The following is a 16,281-nucleotide window of genomic DNA, read 5'->3' on the forward strand; positions in this document are numbered from 1 at the left end:
TTAAAAGTTGTTGGCTACAACTAATGAAATCATCTGTAAAGACACCTTATTCTACGTGTAGATGTGTTCTCTGGGTGCAGTTCCAAAGTAAGATAACGGAGGACATCAAAATGAATTACTGTTTTTGCTGCAAGGCAGAACATGCTGATGGCTCACAACCAGACTGCTATTTTATTTCTGTATTTTTTTTTCATTTAGTCTAGTATGTATGTATACGTATAGATAGATAGATGAATGGATATGATAAGTATGTATGTATAAACAAGACCACTTCAAGAATAAGGTATCGCATATTTAACTCAATATAAACTAAAAGTGCACTTGTTAATCGCAAATATAAGATCTCTAGTTTTAACCCTCCGATTTTATTATAGGTGGGGTTTTTTTTGCACTTACTTTTACTGTGCAATTACATTTTAACAGTATTCAGACAGAAATAATTATGAAAGTGTGAGTAAATTAGATGCTCGTTACAATGGTGCATAAATAAAACTAGTCAGGGAGTTTTACTGAGAAAGCACAAATTATCCCATGTTGACAGATGTTTGTCACTTAGTAACTTCTTTCCAACTTTTTCTCCTCTAAGCCTTCTTTCTATCCTGCTTTGTTGGTTTAAAATATGCATGTCTCTCAGGAATGCCAGTCACGAGTCCAAACTTTGTGTCCAACCTCCCACATGAAATGATCCTTTTATAGGGAACCCGATATGTCTCAATCTGCACTTCACTCAAAGCCTCTGGGTATGGGGCACTGGTCCCTGCTGAAAAATAACTCAGCAGAAACGAGTTTCCACCTAAAATCCCCACGAATGTTTCCCAGGGAAGAAATATAGCTCAGATAATTAAAGAAAGCAGCGGCCAGAGGGGGATGCCTGCAAAAGAAAAAAAAAAGTAAGAGTTTTATTTCTTTAGTGATTGAACTTGGGCTGTCATTAACAGCAGGTTTGTCACCACCACGTACTTGTACTTAAGTTTTATTTGTGTATCATAGGAGAATAAGAATGACAGAAAAGCGGGACAGAATGGCATGCCAGAAGAACTCTTAAGGCGCACAATCAACTTTCTTAGTGGACGCTTGACTTGACTTTACTCAACCCAACCTACTTTTAGCAGGCTCTTTCATACACTGTCTGCAATGGCAAAGTTCTTTCATGAAATTAAAACCTACCATATTTGCATGCGGTAATAAACGTAATTGCGACACAATAAAACTTTCAGCTATATATCTTCAGTTCTAACAGGAAATAAACTCTGACACAATCTGGAACTTATATTTGAGGAGGATGAGAAATAAAATAAAGGTACGTTAATCGGGTGTCATTTATCTTTGAGCTGAGCTTGCTTTTGGCAGAGGTCTGATTCTGGGTGTGGATTGTGCCCTTTCACGCTGCGAGACTGCTCCATTTAATTTTAGTGCTATAATTTGATCCGTTTCATAAGTTTAAATTATGCCTGACATAATGACCTAAGGAGGCATGGCATAAATCAGGCCAAAAGGGAACACTCCCTTGGTCAGTTTGTTTATTTTCTCTCTCATTTTTTTTTTAAGGCGATACTTCTATAATTGATGAAAAACAGATGAGGAATGCTTTTTTTTTTTTTCACAGATATTACTCTCTTCTGTTCCGGAGTGACGTCAGGAGTTTACTAACCTATCCCGTCGGAGAGGCACGGGGAGGAACACAAATCCTCTCACCTTTTTATCTCAACCACTATAAGGGGCATGCAGATCAGTGCTGAATTGCTCATGATTGATAGGACACCTGCACCTACTTTCAACTAGATCTACATATTCTAACATATGGAAAGCTTGCAGGCCCCATGCACTAATAGAAGCAGAGAATGCATTGGCTTGCAGCAATATTTACAGCACCATTTTTAATACACACCAGATGGTTTGCCACTGTGTTACCACAGCCAGCTAACTCCTAGATTATACTCTGCAGCATTTTCTCTTTCTGCAATTACTCTCCATGCTGATACCAAGTCTATCGGCGACCTATTCCCCCCCCCCCCCCCCCCAGTATTTGCAGTTTAAGTTAAAATGCGCGGCCACGGCCACTTTCTAAACGACAAGACTCAGAAATTATTTCTCAAGAAAAGGTGGGGGATGGGGATGGGGGTTTCATGTCGGTTCAAGGATCTATTTAGTGTTTTGATAAATGTAACTACACCTTTTCCTTGTCCTGTCACTAAACTTAAGACTATTCTTTCAAAAAAAAACAAAAAACCTCATAAAATTCTGAAGTTGAGGATTTCTTGTTGAAACACACTAGTGTACACAATAACTGCCACCGTGTACATAACAGGCAGCAAATCGCATGAAATTCGTTCTGAATGCAAGGTGAAATTTATCTTCTTTCACTGTTGCAGTGTACCACAGAGAAACTGGTTTTTCCATACAACAACACAAAACCCAAATTTGCTACATTGTAGTGAGTTCTTACACAAATGCATAGTCCACTTTCGAAATACGCGCTTCAATTTTGCCACTCATGGAAAAATCACAGATGTCTCCTTTATTGATTTAACCTATACTATAGTTATGCTGTGAATAGTATGCCTCAGCTAGAATGGAAGCTTCCTGGATGCTTTCCAATGTTACACATGTACTTGGTCATAAAAAGATATGTGGAAAAAAAATTTAACATCTGCTTTTCTAAAATCAAGTGTGCCAAGCAGCATTTTTATGAATGCTTTCCTCATTTCAAAAAAGGAATATGCAGAGATGCTGGCGTCCATATGCATACCATATTTGTAATGGCTTTAGGATTTCAAGGTAACTTTTCATTGTATAAGCCATTTAGAACTGACCTTTAAGAACCTCCTTAACCTCATACATCCATTGAATTTTAAAGAAGGATTCAAAGGATTTTATTTATGGGGAAATTTTCTGTAAATTATTTGCATATCAAGGCGGAACTGCGTATAAGCCTTCTGCTGTGTCTTAAGTTGTTCTAATGCCTGTTTTATTCATCCATAGTTCTTTAGAAATAACTCACACTCTTCGTAGTATATGATTGGAAAGTTTAGTTCCAGAGTTTTTTGTGTTTTTTTTTAAATCCCATTGTTAGGGAAATAATGCATAACTTTAAATTATTTCATTAAGGTTTGGCCTTTTTAGGGAAAGGGGTGGAAACTATAATCATTAGTTCCTCTTTATTATTTCTGCACTAAACAACTGGATTCTTTCCTGAATAAGCTGTCTGAATGCTTTGCAGATGCTACACTTAGACCAGAACTGACCCCCTATTTCCTCTCAAATAATTTTCTCCAATTCTGCCGTCAGTGCGTGTACTCACTCATAGCAGCACCCCGTGCATACAAGAAACAAACGCGGAAATCAGAAGAGCTACGTATGCATGTATTTTCATATACAAATTTAGGCTTATAACTTATTTTACATATGCTATATGAATACCGCATGATGCCATACATATAATAAAGAGATGCCATTATGGGGGTTTGTTTATCTAAGTATACTTTTCACTAGTATGCAGAGGGTCCATATTTCTAAGCCCAAAAGGTGCTTCTCTTCCCAGAGTCCTAAACCAGAGAATCCTTACCGCTGAGGTTAGCCATGCTTAATGTTAATTTTCAAGAATTGCTCTGACTAGGAGGGTCGTACAGTCGATAAAACGCTCTTCCCCAAGGCCAGAGATTCATGCGCTCCAGGGAGGGCATTACAAGCATTTGTGGCCTACATACCATTGCTCTGATTACAGGAGTACCACTTCTTTCAGCTAAGGATGTCAAATCTCTAATCTGTACTGCGTGTTTCATCAAACCCAGTTGCACGGAGATGTGTGTTATCTGTGAGTGTGCGCGTGTACGTGAGGTGAGGCTGCCTTGTGGGTGTATTAGTAGGAGTTTCAAGAAATGGCCCCTTTCTGACTGACAGGACCCCTTTTCAAAGGCCAAACAGGAAAAAAAAATGCTCTTAATATGAATAGGAGAATTTTCAAGGTTTCACAGCTCTCTCCCGTTTTGAAAATCCAGAGTACATGTGTGTGCAAGGGTGTTTTTAGGGGTGTAAGAGGACGGGGAAATAACAGAGATGAGTATCCAATAACATTTTTTTTTATTTCTCCTGGATTGGTGAAATCATTAAAATATGCTAACTGACACGAAGTTTGGTTTTACTGGACAGAAAGTGGACAAGGCCAGCAGGGGCAGTCACGCTTTAAGACAGGGGGTCTTTATTTAAAAGATGGTGTATTTATGGGAAAAAGAAAGGGGATATCTTACAAAGCTTTCACTATACTCCTGATAACAAAACCTGTCACATCTTTACTTTTTACTAGAAAAGAGAGTGTCCTCGTTTGAACATCCTTATACTGATTAGTAGATGTCTCAGTGAGAAACCCGCTTGGACGCATCCGAGAATATTTCATATACATACATATATATATATATATATATATATATATATATATATATATATATATATATATATATAGTGTTTAATTAATAATAACTTTTGTACTATACTGGGACCCTCACTTTTGTCTTGTCTTAAAGAAGCCGTTGATAAGAATAAAGAGGGGCTATAGCGGAGAATATTCCTGTTTTATTTTATTTTATTTATTTTTTTTGTAATTCTTTGTCGATTTTTTTTATTTGTTTACCTAAAATTTCCCCGGTACAATGAAACTTTTTTTCTTAAGAGTCTGACGCAAAGGACACCGGGAAATCTATGAGGAGAAAAGAAGAACATGGCCCTTGAATGAGAGCTAAGGAAAATGCTAACGTAGATGAACTATATGGTACATGCTAGCTACGTCAATGTGCATCCCCAATCCCCTGAACTCATTCATCAGATAAATTTGGTAATTGGAGTTTTCCTTTAATATTATACTACACAGAGGTAAGGCACTGTGGATAACTGCATAATTCCTCTATCTTCTTATTAGTGTGGTTTTTATTAGATGGAAATATCTTTTTTGCAATGGATTATCAAATATATGAATGTCTTAAATGCTAAATCAAATCATTGTAAGGTAGATTAAGTAATCACAAATCTAGTGGGCTAGCCAAGTGCGTGTGTGTGTGTGTGTGTGTCTGTGTGTGTATCATCATATTTCAGAAGAATTTTGTGATGATAGATGTACGTAGATCACCACATATATCAAGCAATATCCTGATGCTTTCATTATTATTTTCATGTATCATTCTATGCTTATTTTCCACCTTAGCCTGCTCTTATATTGCAAAACCCCCATAAGCAATAAATAAAGCCGAACCAAAAATAAGACAGATTTCCTCCTCGATATGTGATGAAGTTAAAGGACATTTGTTTTGTTAGACAAGTCCTAAATAGAAAATAAATCTCGGAATCTGGAGAAAGAAAACGGAACAGATTTTGGCAGGTGTGTAAATTTACTTTTAACAACAATAAATCAATCAATCTTAACTTAAACAGTTGGGTACCCTTTGGTGCAGAAGATTTAATGTTTAAAAAAGGAAGTCCGGATTGCCAAACGTAACTTTTAATACCACACAGAAACAGGTTTAAATCTTAAACCTATCTTTATTTCAACCAAGACGTTTCATTGGATTGATTACTCAAGACATTCAGGTTGTTGTTTGTGGTACCTAAAACAGATTTTATATTTACGCTCCCTGTAGCCAATCTTAGATCTTCAACCGCATACTATATTTCTAGTAAACACACACAATGTGTATGTATAGTATATTTATAAATATACCACAGTTGAAATACATTACTTTCATTACCCACCTCATGATTTTTGTTTTTAGATCTTTCTTAACTGAAACATTATCTCAGCATCAAATGATATACATATTAAGTGGAGTAATAATTCTTTGTATAAATGGAGGTTATGGTGTATCATTACATTTATATTTAGTATTTTTAAAGAGATTATTTAAGAGCCCTTATACCTTAGGCTTAATACTATTTTGGGTGTTCCAGTTTCGTTGAAGTTCTATCGGTTCGCTTTATACTATAAAAAGCAAAACAGCACAAAATAAAGCTCTGTAATGGTGAGATTGGATAATGTGAAATACATACAAAAAGATACAGGAAGTACAATTTCGATAGTGTCTGTACATACAAGATCAACTTGTAATGAATGACCCGACTTCAAATTATGAAGAACTAACTAAGAAAAGTGTGGGGGGAGGGGTGGAAGACAGGTTCACGTTTGTGATGCCTTTCAGAGAGAAAGATGTTACACAAAAGAGATCACCCATCTTGTTCTGGAAAACATTTTACACACTTGGAATCCTTCCACAGTGTCCACAGGTTTGTTTAGCAGAAAACAAGAATTACTGAGTAAGCCTAGGTTTTAAATAAGGAGGAGAATTTAAACTAGGAATTCGCTCTTTTTTTCTCTCTCCTTTTAAAAAAGTTGTCTTGCTGTCACCAGCAGGTCTCGGCCAATATTGGAGGGTCCAGAGTGAGAAGATTACATCTGTGATTTATTGTTGATATTTTTGGGTAGTAGCTTTGTTTTGTTAATATTATTAATAGTAATGGTCCTTCCTGGGGATTTTCAATTCTCTCTATGGTACAAGTGTATCACATTTCGACAGCGGAAAGCATATAGAACTGTACCCAAAGATACCGGAACAAAATGATCTCAATACACAACAGTTAGTAAAAGGAAAGGAGTGGCAGAACCCTATATATATATGCAGGTACTGCAGTGTCTTGGGGAATCAGAGCAGAGTGCAGGTGAAAGAATCCCGCGGAGCAAGATACCGACTCTCTCGTTTCATATCTTAATTCTCCTTTTGTTTGCTAGATGGCGCTCTGAGTCTCGGGAGCCTCAAATGCAGATAAAGCAGCCTTAAAGCATAGTGCTTCTTAACTAGTTTTATTTTATTCTCTTCTATGCAACAATCCCAGGGAGATCAGACCATATATGTTTAAATATTTATTTTACCATTTCTATGTTACCGTTTGCTTTCAAATATATATTTTATAAAAGATTCTGAGATAAATAACACCTGATACCGTACCTTAACACTCTCTCTCTCTCTCTCTCTCTCTCTCTCTCTCTCTCTCTCTCTCTCACACACACACACACACACACACACACACTTTCGAACACACTTCTACTTCTTACTTGGATTTATCTGAAGTTACTAAGTACATGGATTTCAACTGTTTTAGCGTTTGGTGATTGGTCATTTTAGTATACAAAGATAAGTTTGTGAATAAGGATAAAGACATGAATTAAAGAGTCATAGAGGTTCCTAAGGTTTACTCAAATAATTATATTCCAATTTATGCTAAAGAAACATGCATTTATGCATCGTATACATTTTAAGTGTACCATGAGTAAAGATAATCAAAATATTACAACCTAATAATGTAAATGTCCTCAGTCATTCAGAGTGTGTAGTGTATTATAAACACGACTAAGTAAAAGGGAATTCTTTCTTTTTATCCCAAAGTAGTTAATTCATATTTATTTATTTTCGAGCGCTAATACAATTTTTAAATCCCCTAAGTCACTGGGAGAGAAATTTAAAATAAGAGGAAAGTCTAATCAATGGAGTGAATAAATCATACGTTATATTAGCACGATGAAGCTTTTCATTTCTTGGTTCTTAATCATTCTGTTTATACCATCTTTTGTAAAATGCTCTACAAAAACATTTATTTATTTATTTATTTATTTATTTATTTTATTTAACATATTTCTTACCCGTTAACGATACCTAAAATGGGATTCTTGTTTTACCACTAAAATTGTTCCTGAAGTTTTCTTCTACATTTTTCGTCATTACAAAATTTGTGATATGTGTTATATGAGAGGGGATGTATATTAAAAACATAGCACATCATAAGCTGATTTGCTACCACATTTTCAGATTTGACAATGGGCAATAAGTTTGATTTTTGGATAAGATCGTTCTTTAAAACATACAGATCCAGATATTATCCATTAGCTTGTGAAACACTTTAGCAGGCATGTTAAACATTTATGATAACTGATTGGCTATCCACTAGCATAGTTGAAAGTAGAGGTTTAAAAAGGTATTTGTGTTCTGGTGGTTGCTGTTTTAGGTTTATGCATTTGAAAACTCATCAGCCTTCTCACATAACTGCCATTCACGTAAATTGTGGCAACACAATTAAATATTATCTGTTGTTCATTTGGAAAATAACATAATTTTGAGTGCATATGCAAGTCTTTGCATTCAGTTTAGCAGTGAGTAATGAATATGAGACACTGCCTTGGCTTTAGCTGTTATGTTTTGAAACTGAACATTCCAGGGAAATGCGGGTCATATTTGAAATGTCCTTTGTAATTTGATTATTTATTTTGCATAAAATAATATCGTCATGCTTCATAAAGTATGATGATAATAAAGTATGATGATAAGTTCTGTCGATCAAGGGAAACATGCTATCTTTAGCTAACAATTTGCAATCTTTTCCATCTTATTCAACAACATATAAATGTCTGAATAAGTTTTCTAACTTTATACACTTTTCTCCCGTTTTAGAAGATGAGTTTATGCAAAACAAGTTCTCAATGATAATAATACGATTGCAGCCAATAAAATTGCCTCTAATCACTATCTAGTTATTGTTTTTTCCCATGGGCACTTGGTAAATGCTTCAACGATTATTGATTTCCATGAAGCCAAGATAAAAGGGTGTTTTCTTCATAAGATACGCAATAAACCTTTGCTTTCACTAAATAGTCAGTGTCTATGTGACGTTGTCAAATGACCAAACGGCCATTTAAAATTAGGTTGATGGGTTACAGGAGAATTTAAAAAATAAGTGTATGTCAAACATACTCCAGAAGAGAAGACCAAACAGAATTTTTTTATGGAAGTAAAAAAAAAAAAAAAAAAGGAAAAGAAGGGCACATCTGGTAATTATTTAAGCATAAACATGTGAAATATATATACACATACACATACATACATACATACATTTCATTTTAGAAGAGCGTGCCAAAAGATTTTTAAGTTTCAGCATTCTCTTGGCAGGACCAACGTTATTTCTGTTTTATTCAACTGCTTGACAAATACCTACGAAATTGTGCAACTTTGCTGCAGTTGTAAGACTTCACCTACCCTAGGATTTTCCGAAACCGAACATTTTACAATACTGTATGTGACTTGCTGAGCTAGAAAAACATGTTTCAACTGTAAAAAGAATGCAAATGAAAAATCAAACAAAGACATTGGATGGAACATTCCACACTTAAATGAAATCATGTCCCACTTTCTTTAAATTATACTGTTATATAATTGCAAGTTGTAAAATTTAAGAAAATATTTCAATAAAAAGATTATTTTTAAAAAGGAAATGTTGGATACTTCATTACTTTCTACATTATATACTCAAAAACCTATAAAAAATTATAGTTACATTTCCATAAGCCTACTTTACAGACCAAGATATAGTAGAGCAATTGTAAAATTGTTTTATATATGAATATTTAATGGGTAGACAGGTAATGCAGTAATTAAAAGTATAGATAAGAGTTCGTCACAATTCAACAGGTCAGCACTATAGGAAAAACTCCCTAGCCCTATTCTGCAACAAATACTAATCTAGTGTAAAAAGATTTTAAAATAACATGTAGAAAACAAATATTTTAATAAATAACTACAGTTTATTTTCCCAATATTCAGTATTTCAAATAATCAGAAAAAGTAAGAATTTCAAAAAATGTATTTGTACATATTTCTGTAATCGATAGTTGGTGGGAACTGTACTCCCAACAGAGAAGGAGGGACTACCTTAAACTAACTAAACACTGACTACAGAAATGGTATGAAACAACATATTGCAAGACCAATATGAAAATAAAATACTACATTACAAAGAAACCAAAATGCAGAATCACAAGGGATTCAAAACCATTGCGATATACCCAACAATATCATACAAGCAAGTTAATAAAATTAGTATATTTTAATTTCCACCAATAAGCACAACTCATCTAAAAATCACAGATATTCCATTTACTACTACCAGTCACGTTGATTTTTAAGAATATTATAGAGAAAACACTAGAGATGGTAAAGTTTCTAAAACAAAAACGAGGACATAAATAAAATAAAGGCAGGAAAATTTTGGAGCATGAGATGTTGAAGTTAAGGAAACAATCTTGATTTAAGCTACACCGAGTAGAGAGGGAACCGTCTTATAAAAGGACTGCTTGATCACATACACAAATCGAAAAGAAATGTAGGACTCAATCCAAATTATTTTGAGAACACCGGTAGGTAATATAAAACCAAAATATGTCTTCCCCACTGTTGTAATGCTATATTCTTAAAATATGAAAGCATAACAGGCGTATCGGGGTAACTTGTAAATGCTGAGGAGTTAATAGGGAAAAACCAAGAGAAATTGCAAAGAGAAGAAAGTGTACTATATTTAACTAAATATTGTTGGGGGGTTTTCCCTGGTTGTTTCTTCAGAGTTCGACTATGACTCTGAAAAGTGACTGCTAGGCATTGTGGTTAGCGACCTGGAAGATTCAGAACTCATTAAGCAACACTGGCCCAACAGCACTGGGCTCTACAACAGGCCAGGTGCATAGTACCTTCTCTGCTGATGCCCTTATTCCCTCCCCTTATATCAGATCAGCGCAATGCAAGACATTAATTTATATTTTTTCCAAACAAATCATGTTGGGTATCTGGCGGAAAATTATCAGTTTCTTGCCAATTTGAACGTGTTTCTTAATTTGAACAGTGGAAACAGATTAGACAATAGATATGGCCATTATCGAATGATTGTTTCCTTTAGAAGAACCCAACTTGTGATTCATTGGAAAGAGAAAACTGTAACATTCTGGAAAACTTCACTAAAAATACTTTCCACTTAAAAATGAGACAGTGATTTTCTGAAATCCCCTAGAGTTTTAAAACGGAGACAAAAAAAGCAGTAAAGATTCTACAGGTAGAAAAGGAATCATAGCTATGAAAGCATTACATAGAAGAAAGAAAAAATGTTATTCAATAATTTAAGAATAATTATTGTAGGTGTTTTAGTGCGTTCCCCGCTCTTCTATCTGTGGGAGTTTCCTGATTTGGCAGCTGGAAAAATAGGCAATGAACGCAAAACTAAGCGCTGTCCATGGTGCTAACCAGGGCGACACTGCCCTTTGCTTAGAACTCACAAGGCACTCAAACAGGTTGGGGAAATGACCGGCGCTTCAATTTTGGATCTTCATTTCGGTTTCCCAACCATAGGACATCAGAGCAGTTATCTTTAATGCAGTAACCGATTTCTTTCGTTTATTCTGTTTTCTCAAACTTGTGATTTTTTTTTTCATACTCACCAAACGACTTTTTTTTTAAATAAATACCACTGTATAATCAAAACTAATCAATACAAACTTTAGCTTTTTAAAAGCTTGACACCTCGGGAGCTGAGTCTTTGAAATATATCCTCAAGTATATTAAAACTCCAGTTAAAATAGTTTTGCAGTAATCTATCCAAGACATTTACCATATAGTGCTTTTCCTAACATACCTAGTAACGTCGGGTTTTGTAACAACATGAATTTGTAAGAAATATCACTGTATAAGAACACAAAAATAAGAAATACAAACTTTTGCTTTTTTAAAGCTTAGCACCTGGGGAATTGTTGAGTTTTGAAAGAGCATGAATGTCTTTTTTAAAATAGCAAATATGTCGCTTTTGTTCATGCTGTCTCCTGTAGTTTATCATTCGCACACCATTTTGAACGTTAAAATATATTTATTTATTTCTTTAATTAAAAATGACACGAAGGAACAAGTAGAATTAAAATGTTAAGCAAAATGAATCAGAATGCTCAGGGCCATCATTTATTTTCAGATAGTCTTATTTTCTTTAGAAACTTCATTATCGTCCACGTTTTTTAGGGACAGAAGCACAAATATTTGAAGTACTACTTTATCCCATATGTCGAAAATATAGTAGACAAGCAAAAAATAAGAATAAATATACACATTAGAATACTACCTACACTAAAAATATCAGGAACAGGTATTAGCTCTTCAAGTAACTGATTACCTAATTATTTGCTATCATCAATCTTTACAGGCTTTGTAACTGTTTAATGATTTCCTCTCTAACTTGTGAAAAGTTCTTTCTGCAGTTCTTGAGCTGGCAAGATATGATGTGTAATTATTTTCTTTAAAACAGCTATATCGCATTTGTCATATAAACCATCCTTAAACAGTTAAAGAAGTGCGAGGAGGCCAGGAGATAGTAGAAACAGGGGCTTTCCTGGAGAGCAGAAGAGATTTGATTAAAAAATAAAATAGAAATGAAAATTATAGCACAGAAAGCCACAGGCTTTTCCCTTGACTGACCAATTCTCCCATGCGTGGAAGTTAATGGAAAACAACTACTGGGGATTTATCTCAATGGCGATAAACAGCTATATATCAGTGTTGTGTAGTAATACTTATGGTTACCTATATTTATTGTCGCTTGAAGGTTAAAACTGGGGAAGAATAACTCCTAATTGTACTAGTTAAGTGATCAATTGTGTTTTTTTTGTCACAATCACCACACATAAAGAACAAAACAGTAGCCTTGTACAACTATATATATCCGGATAATCTTTAAACCACCACTCTTTATTTCTGTGATCCTTTAATGCAATGAGCTGCTATAATTTTAAACACATATTTTTTGTTTTACTTAGCTGAACCTATAAATGAGCCAGTTGTGATCCTGACAATTGAACACTTTTCCTGCAGTGCTGTAACATTTTTTTTTTTTTAAATAGCGAGGCCCAGGTAAGATACCATTGTCACATGTCTTTTTTTTTTTCTGCAGGTAAGTGCACTTGGAGTCAATCCTTTGGTGCGTTCTTGTTCCAAACAAACCAAGGGTTTTGATTTCTGAAGGCTTTTCCTCATTCTGTACCAGTGAAAAATCTTTGATTTAACTATTTAGAGTTTTATGGTTCTCTTCCATATGTTTATAGAAAAGGTTTTCTAGGGAATTACCAGAAATTAAGAACAACCAACAGGTTGTAAACTTTGCCTTTTTACTGAACTAAAGGTATTTGTGAACAACTCTGAGAGTCCAACTAAAAATATCATCTATTATGTAGTCGTTGAGTTTGATTTGTACCAAGTAAACCAACTAACAACCAACCACCATACCACTCCATTACTATTCTGGGTAATCGCTATATTGAATATGACTGCAAATCTAGAAATTAACAATCCTATAGGCTAAATACTTTTATGGTACCATATAAAATGAAATCCTAACTTCAAATGCATAATTTTTTTGTATTTTAAAGGGTGCTTGGTTAAAACAATGCATATAGAACAACATCCATCTTATTTTATAACAATAATCTCAGAAGGAATCATTTGTGAAAGTTCTTTCCAACTAACACAATTCTGTGAAAAGCTTGCTCGATTCCTGACAGCAAAACAAGATGGAAATTCCAAACAGTAGAGTTCCCTGCATGCCATCAGAAAGTTTTATATTTTGCTAAACCACATGTATTAAACAAACTGTTAGAAAATGGCTGCATTATATGATAGATCAGGCAGAAACACTCAGGATCATACATGATCTGCATAAATTTGGAAGTATTCTACTTTTAGATATTAGGATGATCTTCAAGAGCATAGGTCAAAAATAAACTATAGTAATGAAAAGGATCTGATTTGTAAAGGTGTTTCCACAAAAAGTATAAGGTAATCACTTTTGTCAAATCAGGTCCAAAATTATTCTTTCTTCTCATGAACTCATCACAGCATTCCTGATGCTTCATTTATATTCATTACTATTGGACTTGCTAGTGTTTTTCATTGATAAACTCAGGCTGGGGTAAATGTATCTATTAATCAATCAATCAATCACATTCATTATCTATATATCTATATTTAAATCTGTCCATACACATAACATCAAATAAGTAATGTGTGTATACCTCTATCTACATGATACACATACCCACACATCTATTTCACCTACCATAATTGAAACTAAATATCTATCTATCTATCTATCTATCTATCTATCTATCTATCTATCTATCTATCTATCTATCTATCTATCAAAATCAGTATCACCACAAGTTGACATAATTGCAAATTATTAAAGAATATAGCAAATAAAACTCTCAAACACTAGCTTTGGTTCAGAAGTCTAGTTTATTGCTTGTTTATCCCAATAATGAAGTACAGCATTAGCACTGGCAAATTCAGAAACGTAATAAAGTTATTTTTTCTCAATCCACTGAAGTAATACTTGGTCTAAAATCCAGATCTACTTGTTAATCTCTAGTTTGCCTTCAAACACAACTTAGTTACAAAGAGCTCGGAAAGATTTTGCTTCTATTCAAGGAGGACAATATATTTAATTTTCTGAGGAGTAAAAACTCCCCAAGAAACTTCATATAGCTTCTTAGATTTTGCTTAGCATACGTGATAAAACATTGATTGTCGCAGGTTGGTGACCCATGAAATTTGGGGGTTAGTTTTCTCTTCAGACCAGAGAATATAATTATGCAAATAAAGAGCTGTCACTGATCTAGTGAAATACTCACAAACACAAGCATTGCTAAGTTGGACTGAAAAGTGAAAATGCGCACTGCTGTGACCACACAAAGATTAAAATAAGGGCCGGATTTCTTTAAAAGTTTATTTCCAGTTTTCCATGTCATTATTTTTGCTAAAACCTTTTCCATTTCAGATTTAACAGGCGTAATAGTATTTCATGTAGGACTTCATTCTTAAGGATAGGGAAATTGTGTGTGTGTGGGGGGGGGGGGGGAGGGGGGGGGAGGGGGAACGACTAATTACAATATCAGAAATTATATACCTAAGCCTCACAACATCTTTTGAGATCACTGCGTATGCATTTTCTCATTATTTGCTATAATAAAGTTATCTCTAATGTCTGTATTTTCATATCAATCATCCAATGGGAGAAAAAAAGAGAATCCAAACCCATCAACAAGTTTCATTTCTTTCAGTAAGGTTAAGTAGTATCCAACTTAAACGGTATGTCGCCTCATTCGTGCCAGACCTCTCTGACTGCTAAATACATCACTACATGAAAGATCAGTGCTGTGAAACTTAAAAAAAAAACCATTGACCCATATGAATATATTAGATCACTGTTCCTCCTAAGTATGGTTTTACATGACCATGGATATGCTCCTCCACCACACACACACACTTTTAAAATTAATGATGGAACGGGCTGATGGTTGCACCTCCTGGAACATTGGCGTGAATCGACGTGAGTTGACTTTCTGCTCTTCAACATTTCAGTTTCAGACTTCATTCATTTAAAAGTAGTATTTCACTGTCTTTCTTCACACTTTGGCACAGTTGACTCTTGAGACTGGACAGTTTTAAGCGTTGTCTGTCTGTCTGTTCAGTCATTCTTCAGTAATAGTTATCCTTTTTCAAGTGGGGGGGGGGGGGATTAGATAGAAATGGGTAGCTCATTGGGACGTTTTTGGAGGCTTAAGCAGAAGGTGAACCCAATAAATCAGAAATCATTTTTAGAACTTCCCTAGCACCCAATCAAATGAAAGAGAACTTGCAAGCCAGTCTGATCTTTTTTTTTAATATTAACTAATATGACCACTATTTAAATTATTCAAACAAATGTTAATATGAAACCTCTGAAAATATTCGAGGTTATGCTAAATGGTAATACTGAGCATGCTTGCTCTCCTTCAGGAATATAAACCGGTCCGGGAAAGACTTGCATGACAGAGACCTGTTTTTCTAGCACACACAGAGGAAGAATTAGCAGGCTTGGCACTAGTCTACTCAGGAGGTTCCAGTAGCGCTGGAGAAGCAGTCAGAAACATACTCTTTAACAGACTCAAATCCTGACAGTGACAACTGTGGTTTGCTGTCAGGGCCGAATGAAAAGAGTCCAAGAAGCAGCATGCACCCCACTGAATCTGGCTTGGGATCTACAGAGTGGGTGCAAAGCTTGAAACGGCTCTGCCAGTAGAAGTCCAGAACAGCAAAATGTCAGTGTCATGACATTCCAAAAAAAAAAAAAAATACAGTACACCAATAGCGTTTTTTCCCCAGTCAGGTTGTTCTGTCTTGTACTTAGAATGAGCTTTTATAGCAAATTCTGCTTGGGATTCCGGCGGCAGAACTTTGCATTGCTTCCGATTTCTGACTGGATATGATTAATGCCTATCTTATTTTTTTTTCTTAACTTTTATTTCACGTTTTTACTTTGGAAATCCTTGAGTTAATAATAATTACTGAGGTATTTCATGGCTACTCGGGGTAGTAGGGTAGAAACATGAGTGTTATGCCTAGGTGAATACTT

This window comes from Microcaecilia unicolor, chromosome 2 (assembly GCF_901765095.1).
Source record: "Microcaecilia unicolor chromosome 2, aMicUni1.1, whole genome shotgun sequence".
Classification (NCBI taxonomy): domain Eukaryota; kingdom Metazoa; phylum Chordata; class Amphibia; order Gymnophiona; family Siphonopidae; genus Microcaecilia; species Microcaecilia unicolor.